The sequence below is a fragment of the Gorilla gorilla genome, chromosome 8, assembly GCF_029281585.2.
Source record: "Gorilla gorilla gorilla isolate KB3781 chromosome 8, NHGRI_mGorGor1-v2.1_pri, whole genome shotgun sequence".
Lineage (NCBI taxonomy): Eukaryota > Metazoa > Chordata > Mammalia > Primates > Hominidae > Gorilla > Gorilla gorilla.
In genome coordinates, this window is record NC_073232.2 from 133,077,402 (window position 1) to 133,090,574 (window position 13,173).

The window sequence follows — 13,173 nt, forward strand, 5'->3', positions numbered from 1 at the left end:
CTAATTTTAAAGTATAATTTAAATAAAATAGAGTATTAACTACACATTGGAAAGGAAGAATTTTAAGAAAAATCTATACGAGTATTTAAAATGTTGGATTTTTGCTGGGTGACACAGTGATAAAAATCCAATATTTGGTGCCAGACAGACTAACTTTCTAGGCTTGATGCTAAGTATTTAGCACCTCTGAGTTTCAGTCACTTCATTGGTAGCATGGGCATGTGGTAGGTTCCTTTCTCCTTCCTTGGATAACCTGAGTTATCTTTAATTCTGTGGTATAGTTTATAAAATGTTGGAAATATTTTATACAGATCCACATTTCCTTTCAAAGTTTCTTGGTGCGTGTGATAGCAATACATCTCCATCTCACTGTGCCCTCCTTGCCTATTGATGAAAGGAATTGGGAAGAAAGGCTGCAGTTTCTTATCATTGTGATTACTAATTTGCTAAAGCATTAAATTAATAGCAGATCCCAGGTCCTAATCCTCCAGTTCCATAAAGGGATAAAGGCATGTCTATTGTACCACCAGCTATTTATGCTGTTGTCTTGCTGCTTCTTGAAAATGAAGCTATTTCTTACGTGCATAAATAATCTACTTTTTTAATTTTTATTTTTTGATGAGTCTTGCTTTGTCACCCAGGCTGGAGTGCAGTGGTACAATCTTGGCTCACTACAACCTCCGCCTCCCAGGTTGAAGCAATTCTTCTGCCTCAGCCTCCCCAGTAGCTGGGATTACAGGTGCGCACCATCACGCCTGACTAATTTTTGTATTTTTAGTAGAGATGGGGTTTCACTATGTTGGCCAGGCTGGTCACGAACCCCTGACCTCAAGTGACCCACCTGCCTTAGCCTCCCAAAGTGCCGGGATTACAGGTGTGAGACACTGTGCCCGGCCAATAACCCACTTTTGAGACTGGAATTTTATAGATACACATGTGAGACTATGCAGCATAATTTAATACATATTGTTTTATTGTGGGGATAGGAAGAACAAAATATATATTTGTAAAATTCTACAGTAAAAATGCAGTGCTAGCACTCAGATCTTCATAAATGATAGCATCTGTCGCCATCACTGCTTGTTGCCTCTCTAGCAGCTGTCCCCCGCCTATACTCCCCTGCTGGGGGAACCTGGATCAATGACAAACAGAAGCTCAAAACGTTAGAAACTCACTTTCCAGTTGCTCTTGAGCCACTGGCAGCCATGGCACCTAGTTTTATTCAGAGACATTGGTGGAAATACCTTGGGGGATCTTCTTGGAAAGATTTTCCTCCTGGAGAGATATGGGCTAGAGCTCTACCCCATCTTGCTTTTGGACTTTTGGAAAACTCAGAAAATAGCAGAGGCAACAACCTGGTATCCAGACATAACTGAGTTACTGAACCAACCCCAATAATCAACTGCTTCTGAACTTATTATTTGGAAGGAAAAATAGTCCTTATTGCTTAAACTGCTTTTAGCCTGCTTTTGGGTACTCTACTCCTTGCAGTTGAAAACATCCCTCCGACTGCCTCTCCCACTGTTCCACTCTGGCTCTGAGCCTGCCTACCTCTTGCTTTTATCCTAGTGTGATCTCTGGCACACCCAAGCATACTGCCAGAAAAAAAAATGACACAAAATTGGCCTTTTCTCAATCCCTTTGAATGCACTGCTCCCACATGTCCTGATGAGAGACGTGAGACCCTGAAATCAAATTCCCTTAGGAGCCTCAGGGAAAGGGACTGAAAAGGGCAGAGCAGGAAGGAGGGGCAGGCACAGGTGGGTTGGTGACACTGAAGTGGCCTAGGCAGCTATCATATGCCCTGGAGGAGCCGCAGGGCACATGAGCTGCCCCCTGACCCCAGCAGGAACCACGGGCTGTGAGCTGCAGCCCCTCTAGTCCCAGAGGTGATCTTTACAGGCTAAGGTTGAGTTGTCCAATTGTCTGAATCCTAAGAGATGGTGGCTGAGAGAAATGCCATTGGCAATTGCCATCCACAGGGCTGCAGAGAGATGGCGGAAGTTTCAGGGAGCCCCTGCAGCAGGGAGAAGCAATTCTACAGCCTCTGCCTTGATTAATGATGCTCTGTAGGGCACTGTGGAAACACTGGCAAGGGTTCCACGAAGGACTGGGCTACTAAGGAACTGCTCAGTTGCCAGCTGAGGCACCTTGCTGCTCAAATGTCCCCAGCTCTCTGCATCCTCCTCTCATGATTCACCCTTGACATCTGTGCAGTAGAGAAGGAACTTATTTATCTGTTATATTCACCCCTCACTGTAGACGGAAAATAGCTTCCCCTCACCAGGAGACTGTCTCTAGAGAGTGAAGCCCGCAAATCTAGAGTTGATCCAACTGTGAAGGACCCAAAGTTCCAGTCCCACCTTCAGATGGCAAGCAGTAGATGCCACCTGGGCAAAGATGCTTATGCCTGCAGAGATCAGCAGGCAAGTCCCATGCAGGTAAATCACAGACTGGCTACTTTCACTAAGACATGAAGCTCTTCAAACTTTGGGCAGCAGAGCAGGATGCTTTGTTTATAAACATTGGCAATCTCGAGTTTTCTGAAAAGCTTGGAATGGCTCACAAGCCTTCAATAAATTCCAGTTTCTCCAATTCTTTGTGCTCAAGTGTACTGACACAGCACAAAATGAAGTGGAAATGTAGCAAGAGATGGTCGAGTTGGTGACAACCAGTTGATATCACTAACTTGTCTATTGACGTCACTAATATCAAACCATGGCTAAGTTTCCCCAGAGCTGTGCCCATGTAAGCATTGCAGTAATAATCATAACAGCAAATATGATGGGATGTGCCAGACACCAGGCTCATGTGCTTGTCGCCATTTAATCCTCATGACCCTATGCAATAAGAATTTCCTTTTTTTTTTTTTTTTTTTTTGAGACAGAGTCTCGCTCTGTTGCCCAGGCTGGAGTGCAGTGGCACGATCTTAGCTCACTTCAACCTCCGCCTCCCAAGTTCAAGCAATTATCCTGCCTCAGCCTCCAGAGTAGCTGGGATTACAGGTGCCCACCACCGTGCCTGGCTAATTTTTTTGTATTTTTAGTAGAGATGGGGTTTTATCATGTTGGCCAGGCTGGTTTCGAACTCCTGACCTGAAGTGATCCACCCACCTCAGCCTCCCAAAGTGCTGGGATTACAGGCATGAGCCACCATGCCTGGCCAGGAATTTACTTTCTGTGTAGCATTGGCAAGTTACTTATTCCCTTGAAGCTGATAAGTAACAGAGCCAGGACTCAAATATGTGTCTGTTGGAGTCCAGGACCTGGGCTTTAGACCACGGTGCTATCCCATGTCCTCTGAACTGGCCCTGGGAAGCTCCACCTTGCGCTCCACTCATCCTCACAGTGTCTTTCCCCTGACATGTTGCTTTTAGGAAGGTGGCTAATTAATAGGCTCCATTATTTTTCAGGTGATTTGAAAGGGCAGTTGCAGACCCATTAAAGGTCAGCAAGTTCATGGAAGCCAGGGTGACTCAACGATGACTTGCAGTGGTGCAGCATGAGAGCATCTGTCTAGCAGTGAAGTGGGTCCAGGGCCAAGCTCACACTGCTGCTGGCTCTGCCCTCCTGTTTCTATGGTATACGGCAGACTGGCATTACACTTGCCCAATAAAACAGGGACATTCCTAATTAATATCCCAACAACACTTTACTTAGAGTGTGTGTGTGTATGTGTGTTATAGGGTGTGTGAGTGCAGTTAGAGAGAATGTGTGCGTATTCCGTGGTATTATAGCATAAATGATTTGCATCATATAAATGAAAGGGAACATCACTACTCTTCTGAACACAGCGATTCCTTATGGCATCCCATCACTGGCAAGAATTATACTTAAGGGTTAATCTATAGCTTCTAAGTCAATAAAGCCATGTGAATTAAGCCTACATCCCAAGGCTTTTTTTCCTGATACCAACCTTCATGGCTGGCCATAGACTATAGAATTGGATTCTGGCTAAGAGGACACTTAAAACTCAAGTCATAGACCTTCCCAGAAAGGGAAATTTGATTCAAGAATTGAAAAATCAATTGTGAATACTTTTAATAAGTAAAACAAGACACCTGAAGGCCTAATATGTACTACCTTAGTGTTTGTTAGGGCAGCTTTCTAAGCTTGCAAAAGAACATGTGAGAATTTTAGAAATAACCCTGGAATCAAACTGAACTTTCTAGGTTTGAACTACTTTTAAGGGGAGGGCTGTGTGCACGAGTGTGTGTGCCTGTGTGTATGTGCCTGTGTGTGTGTGCCTACATGTGTGTGCGCCTGTGTGTGCCTGCGTGAGTGTGCCTGTGTGTGTGTGTGTGTGTGTGTGTGTGTGTGTGTGTGTGTGTTGGGGACAGTAAAGAGGATACTCCAGGCTGTTAGTGCAGAGAGAATTTTCAAATAAATTTAATTTTCTTTTGTGTGCTGCCTTACAGAAAAGACCCATGTAAATGAAACATTTTGAAGATCCAAGTGCTTACTTAAAAAAATACAATAAAACAACTTTAAAGGAGCCTATGAGACCAAACCTTTTGTAACTCAATAGTTTGACTAGGAATTCCTATTCCTTCTGCATTTGAGCACCACAAGCCAATTATTTATCATAAAACTTTCTAGGTGGTCCTCAGTATAAAAGTTGAGAAAGCATGTCACAAAACACACATGAGCACTTAAAACCTTTAAAAACAGCCATCTTATTCTGTCTTTCCTTTTGATTAAACACCATCAACATGACTGCATTTTACTTGACTAAGACAAAAGATGTGAAAACTCCATTTACTAAGCGAGAGAGCGATGTACTCTAAATCATTGGCAATTATAAAGAGTACACATATTTCATTTTGAGAGATTGGCTATACATTTATTTTCTAACCCATCCATTAGTGAGAAATATTGGCCGCACATATTAGTGGTTGTGTTGGACGAATGATTTATATTTAAAATCTCATTTTCACTTCTCAGAAGCACTTTGGAAGTAAGTGTTTTGTTCATGCTGAGCACTGTGGATGGTTTGCACCTCCTGTGACTGCTTCAGGCAGCTTCGCCAGACTGAGCGAGCACAGGAACCACATGCTATGCACACTTGAAACACTCCAGGTTTCCTCCCTATGCAGACAACAACAGCCATGGGAACTTCCCTCTCCTCTGTATCAACAGAAGTAGAGTGGAAAGCAGAACCCAGCTGTTACGGGTCAAACTGTGTCCCCCAAGAATTCATATGTGGAAGCCCTAATGCCCAGGACCTTGAAATGTAACTGTATTTGGTGATAGGGTCTTTAAAGAGGTGATTAAGTTAAAATGAGGCCTTTAGGGTGAGCTCTGATCCACTCAGACTTGTGTCCTTATGCGAAGATGAAATTTGGACACAAAAGGAGGTATGAAGGATTTGTGTACACAGGGCAACAACCATGTGAGGACACAGCAAAAAGGCGGCCGTCTACAAGCCACAGAGAGGGGCCTCGGAAGAAACCAACCCTGCCAACACCTTGATCTTGGACTTCTAGCCTCCAGAGTGATGAGAAAGTTAATTTTTGTTAAGTCACCCAGTCTGTGGCACTTTATGGCTACCCTAGCAAAGTAAGACATCTGCTTACTTATTCATTGGGCAAAGATAGATCTAGCATTATGCTGATGATTCTCAAAACATGGCAAGCCTTGGAGGTTTAATGTCAGCTTTGCCCCCATGCCAGTAAAGGAAAGCCATCTTCTGTGAGTAACAATTTCACCAAGAACTTAAAATTTTGAGAGATGTCTGACCCATGTGATTATAGTAAATGACCAAATCTTCAGTTAATAATGCTAGCAACAATCATCACCAGCATTTATTGGATGCTTATGATGTGCCAGGCTCCGTACTGCACATTCTATGTGTGTTATCTGATCATCATCATTGCAATCATATTAGGCTGATATCATTGTTAATCCAGCTTTACAGAAAAAGGATTCTATCTTGCCCATGGTTACATAACTAGGAAGCCCAACTTGGACCCAGGTAGCTCCTGTCTGGAGCTTATGGTTTTAACCTCTAAGCTATATTCACTGGTGATGTTAGTGGCCTTACAATGCAAGCGTTTGAAAATGAAGTGATAGCCTTATTTTTTCCTCCAAACAAGTGACTATGGTGATAGGGGACCACATTCTCTTGTGAGCAGGGTCTGCTTTCTCTCTACTCTTCTATCTTGCCCACCTTCCAGAGTTTATCTACCTCCTGCAGGAAGCCTTCTGGCCCTACCCTATCTGATGTGGTTTGGCTGTGTCCCCACCAAAATCTCATCTTGAATTGTAACTCCCAGAATTTCCATGTGTTGTGTGAAGAATATGGTGGGATGTAATTGAATCATGGGAGTAGGTCTTTCCTGTGCTGTTCTCATGATAGTAAGTCTCACAAGATCTAATGGTTTTAAAAATGGGAGTTTCCCTGCACAAGCTCTCTCTTTGCCTGCCGCCATCCACCTAAGATGTGACTTGCTCTTCTTGCCTTCCACCATGATTATGAGGCCTCCCCAGCCATGTGGAACTGTAAGTCCACTAAACCCCTTTCTTTTGTGAATTGCCCAGTCTCAGGGAGCATGAAAATATACTAACACACCATCCAAAGGGCTCCTTCACTCCTACATTGCTTATTGATGAAATTCTTCATTTGGTACTTGGTATAAACTGACCTTATGTTCTCATGCACATTTGTCATGTCTTACCAACTTTTATTCAATAAATGGATGTCAGTATTATGTGACAGATATTCTGGGAGGTCACCTTCTGTGGCTTTCATTTGTTAGAAGGAGGTTGCTTTGTAGAGGTCAGTGTGTGGAGATAAGCTGGTTCAATTGATCCCAATAGGAGATCACCTGAGGTTACCTGGACAAGGATCTGGATGACCAGAGGCTCCCCTCTTCCCCAGTAGAGCATAGGAGGTTGAACAGCCTGTAAACAGCCAGCCTCTAAACCCAGACTGCCAGGGCCCGAGTGGGTGAGCATGTCCCTCAAGGGCAAAGCTGCTGTCACTCTTGCTGTATATGGAGGGACCCACCGTTAGTGTCAGATGAACAAATCAGTTTTCTCTCACATGCCAACTACGATCAGTCACATAGAGGTTTGCATTGAGAAACTTACAGTCTGAGATGCAGGAAAAGGGTTATCCAGAATCACTTAGAAGCACTTTTTAAAAATAAGAGTGCTTAGGCTCCCCCACCCGAGACTGATTGAACTAGAAACTCCTGGAGGAGCTGCCCAGGTGGTTCTAAAATACAGACAGAGAGAGAGCTGGAGAGAACCCCAGCCCTCATGGTGATTACACTTGGGGAGTGAATTGGTTGGTTCTGTGAAGTGAGAGCCACACAGTAGGTCGTCAATATCAGTTCCTTTCCCCCTTCTTTTGTAGCCCTCCTAGTTATCTACTAGGCACATAATAGAAGCTGAGTAAATACTGCGGGTTAATGGACATGTCAGCTCAAATAAGAGCAGAGCTTTGCCACGATGGGCAAGCAGAACACCCTGGGGGAGTAGAGTGACCAACTTACCCTGATTTTAAAACTGAAAGTCCCAGGCAAATCAGTGGTTGGTCATCCTACTGGAAGAAGAAGTGAGGTTCCTACAGCATCTCTGCCTCCCACCTAAAGCACTGAGATTCAAAACTGGGAGACCCTCAAACTCAGCTGGGGTGAGGGCTGTCCACATTCCTAGCTGCCACTTCACTGTGACCTAGGACATCCACCCAAGGGGAAGATATGTCTCCAGCAGTAAGAGGAGTTAGGCATGTTAGCACCAGCTGAGATAGGTAAAAAAAAAAAAAAACAAAACGGGAAAACCTGCCACCCAGACCTTAATATTAAATTTGACTTGTACCTCCTATCTGCGAAAGCTACTGCCTGATTATAGAAGTGTCACATATATGGTTTAGTTTTGTTGTGTTTTGGCAATGAATTTATATTAGAGTCACCCAAGACTCCTCTGATGCCCTGCATGGGGACATGCCTTCAAGTGCCGTTTTACAGACATTTTCAGCCATAGGTAAGAATTTCAAAAGACAATTTTGGCAGCTATAAAGGACACTTCTGGGCAATTGGGGAAACTCGAATATATATATGGACAATTAGATGATATTCATTCAGGTGTGATCACGGTGGCATTGATTAGATAGAAAAATGTCCTTATTTTTTAGAGGTACATACTGAAATTTTAGGGATGATATGTTGTCTGTAATTTACTTCATAATAATTCAGAGAAGAAAATTGGTAAATATCAATATAAAAACAAACCATAGTAATGGAGGATTTGTATGTAGAAGGTGGTTTCCCCAACTCCACATGGTGAAATATGATGAGGTGATGAAGGTTTTTTTTTTTTTCTTTTTTTGAAGGAGTCTCTCTCTGTCACCAGGCTGGAGTGCCGTGGTGCGATCTCAGCTCACTGCAATATCCACCTCCCAGGTTCAAGCAATTCCCCTGCCTCAGCCTCCCAAGTAGCTGGGACTACAGGCGTGCACCACCATGTCTGGCTAATTTTTTGTATTTTAGTAGAGACGGGGTTTCACCATGTTGGCCAGGATGGTCTCGATCTCCTGACTTCATGATCTGCCCACCTCAGCCTTCCAAAGTGCTGGGATTACAGGCGTGAGCCACCACACCTGGCCAATGAAAGTTCTTAATGATGAGGTTGGTCAGTGAAGAGATTGTTAGTGTTCATCCCATTTACTATTAGGGGATAAGAAAATGGGTCATTCTTTTTATTTTATTTTATCTTATTTTACTTTAAGTTCTGGGATACATGTGCAGAACGTGCAGGTTTGTTACATAGGTATACGTGTGCCATGGTGGTTTTCTGCACCTATTAACCCATCATCTAGGCTCCCTCCCCATCCCCCCCACACCCCACAACAGGTCCCATGTGTGTTGTTCCCCTCAAAAATGGGTGATTCTTAATTTTCCTAAACTCTCACCCCAAAAAATGGTTTTAATGCTAAAGTCTTTGCAATTTTTTTGAAGCCTGAAGATTTCTAAGGCCGGCCTGCTACAAGAAGTGCATCTGAGTGAGCACAGGTTGGGGAGCTAGAGGGAGCTGGGCCCCCACACTATTGTTATGGCTGTGGGACCTTAAGCAGGTGGCAGAACTTCATGGAAACTCAGGCTCCCTCCTTGCAAAGCTGGGATGGGACCACATGAAATGCTATGGATGCAGAGCTGGCCTGGGACAGGTTAGATAATCAATGAACGAAGATTCTCTTGCTGGGATGGAGGAAGGAAAAAGAAATGTAATGTTTTTTTTTTCAATGTAAAGCAAAGAAAGAGACCTGACTACCAAGTTTAGCACCAACCTTCCACGCCTGTGGAATAGATGTATTAATACACTGAATTAATAGTTACTGGAACCCAAAGCTGTCCCAGGAACTATGCATCACAGGAAGTAGCCCTGTGACATTTACATTATAAAAATTATTTCTTAAAGTTAAATCAACATAGGCAGATTTCTATTATTAATTAGCCCAACCTAGATTTCTATACAAAGGAAACTGAACTTAATATAAGTTGGATTCATGTTTACCTATTTCCAACCTTAAGTATAATGGAAATTACTCCATTTATCGAACAGATACTATGGGCCAAACACATCACTAGATGCTATTAATTTTCATCTTCAGCACAACCTAATGAAGTGGATATTACTACGCAATTATACCCCACTTAGCAGAAGTAATGAATATCAGATAGGTGAAATCTCATGCCCAAAAGCCATAACTGAAAGACAACACTGCCAGCACAATGACGAGAGGCACTATGACCTTGCCATCCCACCGACTGTTCTCCTTCTGGCCCTGCTACCTACAAGCCATAGACTGCTCTGGGTCTCAGTTGTCTTCCCTGGTAACATGAGAATGATGATGGGAATGAGCCCATGGGATCCTGAGGATTAAATGAGGTAGTGTGTTCATCCATGCAAAGCATTTAGAACAGCTTCTGGCATGTGGTCAGTGTTCCGGGAGATGAGGCTAATGGATTTAACAAGTAAAATCTGGCCAGCAGACCCTTTATGTTGCCTTCATAGTGAATAAACTGGTGGCTCCTATCATCACTCTCCAATGGGTACAAAAATACCGTTAGATAGAAGGATTAAGTGCTGGTGTTTGACAGCACAATAGGGCGACTACGGTTAACAATAGTTTATTGTATATTTCAAAATACCTAGAAGATTTGGAATGTTCCCAACACACACAAAAATAATACATGTTTGAGGTGATAGATCTCACGATTACTCTGAGTTCATCATTACACATTGTATGCATGTTTTAAAATATCACATGTACCCCATAAATGTGTACAATTATTATATAGCAATAGAAAGAGAGGGCTGGAAAAATTCAAGTCTTATTCCTCTTGTTATGCTGTTCAGTAGGGCTGAGGCTGGCCCGTTCCTGGACTTCTGGCCCCAAAGGTCATTGTTCAGCCACAGCACACCCTCTGGTTGGCTTCATCACTGGCTTTCTCTGCATATTAGAGTGATCCAGACCTGCTATGCCTTACTGGCTGTACTGCAGAAAAGCTTTCTACGCCCTGACTATAAGGTTGTTAAATCCTTAAAGCTTGTTAGGGCAGGGCTTCAAAACTCTTGATTGGGGTTAATGGCGTCTTGTGATGCAGAGAGCAAGCTTCCTCACATGTTAAGAGGAAATTTCTGTGGCTGAGAATATCTTGAAAGACAGAGTTTAGCCAGGAACTCTTGAGGATAAACAAGCTTTGATATATTACATTGTGTGCACATAAATGAACACTGGTCCCCTTTCAGATACATTCCAGCCATACTACGATGGATGAACTTAGGTTGGTCTAGGGTTGGTGCGTTTCTTAAAATGTTTCTGTGTTTCTGCACAGCACAAGGGTTCCAAGCTGAGTTGGAATATAGGATGCGAGGGAAGTGGTGCATTGCATTGTCACAAAACAGAGGAAATGATTCAAAGAAACAAAAAGAGAAGTATTTCAAAAGTAAAAAGGGGAATTTCTTCCAGTCACAGACATAAATAGAAGAAACAGTTCATTCATTCACTCACTCGCCTATTCGTTCAACAAATGCTCATGGGCTTCTTGTGTCAGGCTCTGTGCAAGGTGTGAAGATAGATTAATGAGCAGCACTTGGTTCCTGCACTCAGGACTCCCACTCTGGAGAGTGAAGGCATCCATCATTGATTATGTTTGGCCTTGGGTACCACCTCTGTGTGCTGGACCTGCTTTCAGCCCTGAGGGGATGGAATAGGGCCTAATCTTTTCCCACCCTCAGGGCTGGTAGTTGTATCTTGCTTGGAGCTGATGAGATGGTTTGAGACCTTCCTCAGAGTAGAGACAAGACTGTCAGCCCCTTATATCCCCACTCCTGCTGCTTTGCAGTGCTTCTGCCCAGCTCCTCCTTGCTGAAAAATGTTGTGGGGAATTGCAAGACAGACCACCCCTAATAATTCATATTCTCCTTCTTCCTCTCCTTCCCTCCCTCTAAAGAAATGAATTACATATCCCATAAGCATATATAATTAAAGAAAATTAAATCTAATGTATCCCTAACCCATCATGTTCATGTTTATATACTCTCTGTGCTTATTACTGGCTATTAATACTCTTATTGATCTTAGCTTAGACCAGGAATTCGAGGGTGGAGATTTTAGTTGCTGTTGTAATTGACATAAACATCCTTCTGCCTACCTATTAGATGACTAAAATCCAATCAAGTGATTAGCATTTACTGTGAACCTGCTATGTGTCCTGCACTCAGTACTATGAACAACATGGAAGAAAGATAAGCACGTTGTTCTGACCCACTAGCTACGTGCCCAGCCAGTAGCCCCAGGCTGAGGATGAGCTAGCACTCAATTAGAACAAGCCCAGAGCATCACCTCCCTTTCTGTCCCAACTCAATCCTCTTGGGCCCTCTCACCCTCCACCTTCTGAAGAATCCCTGATCCAAAGCAGGACATTTTGACACAGCTGTGTTGATATGGCTATTTTGCTTTGAGGTATGTTTTATGACATAGTTGCAATGTGTATTACCAAGAATTATGCACAGCAAACACTTCTAATCTTTTTCTCTCCCGTTCCCACCCCCACTTCATCGGGGAGACATTTATTTTTCTGCATTGTCTAAACTGCTTTTGAAGTATTGTCTTCTATTTAGTGGTGTTTTCTTCAAAATCTGTTAGAATGGAATTAGTCTTTATGGATATATTCCTGACTTCCAAAAAGTCTTTATAAATTAGGTTAATGCTATTAAATATAACTTACGTATACTGCTGGGTACTGAGAATGATTAGAAGTGTATTTGAAGCTTCCCTCTGCGATTTGGGGAAGAGAGTAAGTGCTTCTTTTTAGGAGACTGAAAGGCAAATGGCATTGCGGAGACAGGAGGATGGGGAAGGCCAGCTTCTTTTGGCGGGTCACAGGGGTAGGTCGAGATGGTTTGGATTTGGGGAACTTCTGATTTTGTAGGAGTAGCAGAAACTTCTGGCACTCACTGACATGTGGCCTTGACCAAGTCCCTCAACTTCTCAGAGCCTCAGTTTTCTTATCTGTAAAATGGGCATGACAGTGTCCACTGAAACAAGGTGACATCAGAGAGAATAAAGAATAAGGTCTTTAAAGCTTTATGAGAACAGCCTGAAAAGAAGCTGGACTGAACTTGGCTCAGTCTCACCTCACCTGGGTTAACACCGTCCCATCCCGGTGTCATTTGAGGCTGGATAATTCAGAAATCCAACATGCTTCATGTAGAAATATTGCCTGGGTCTCTCACTGAGACCATGGGATCAGTCCACATCCCTGTAGGTGAGGTTGAGGTCCCCACTGTCAGTCACCTTAAGGGAGGTTGGTCTGGAAATTGAAGACTCAGAAGAGCAGCCTTTGATGGGGATGAAAAGAAGGAAATGAAAACCACCACCTTCACCCTTTCCATCAACCCAAGGTCTCTTGCACATATCCAGGAACTTCCAGGTGGCCGGGGCACCAGGGAATTCCCTGGAGAGGCAGGCTGGGTTGCTCTAATTCCCTTTCTTTTCTCAAATCCTTCAGTGATGTCTCTTGCCTGGTTTAACTGAGGAGTGTAACTGTGAGGGACAACAGGAAACAATTTTCCCCGATGACTATTCCTGCTATGCCTCATAGAGCCCTCCTTCCTGGCTTTGTAGAGACCTCCTAAATGTCAGACACTTTCCTTGAAGTCA

At 43.4% G+C, this 13,173-nt stretch overlaps 1 long non-coding RNA gene across 3 annotated transcripts in view; it reads right to left on the reverse strand.

The window, feature by feature from the left end:
- Positions 1 to 13,173, reverse strand: part of LOC109028628 (uncharacterized) — a 162,075-nt gene that overhangs the window by 19,441 nt on the left and 129,461 nt on the right. The gene's annotated exons all lie outside the window — the stretch shown is intronic.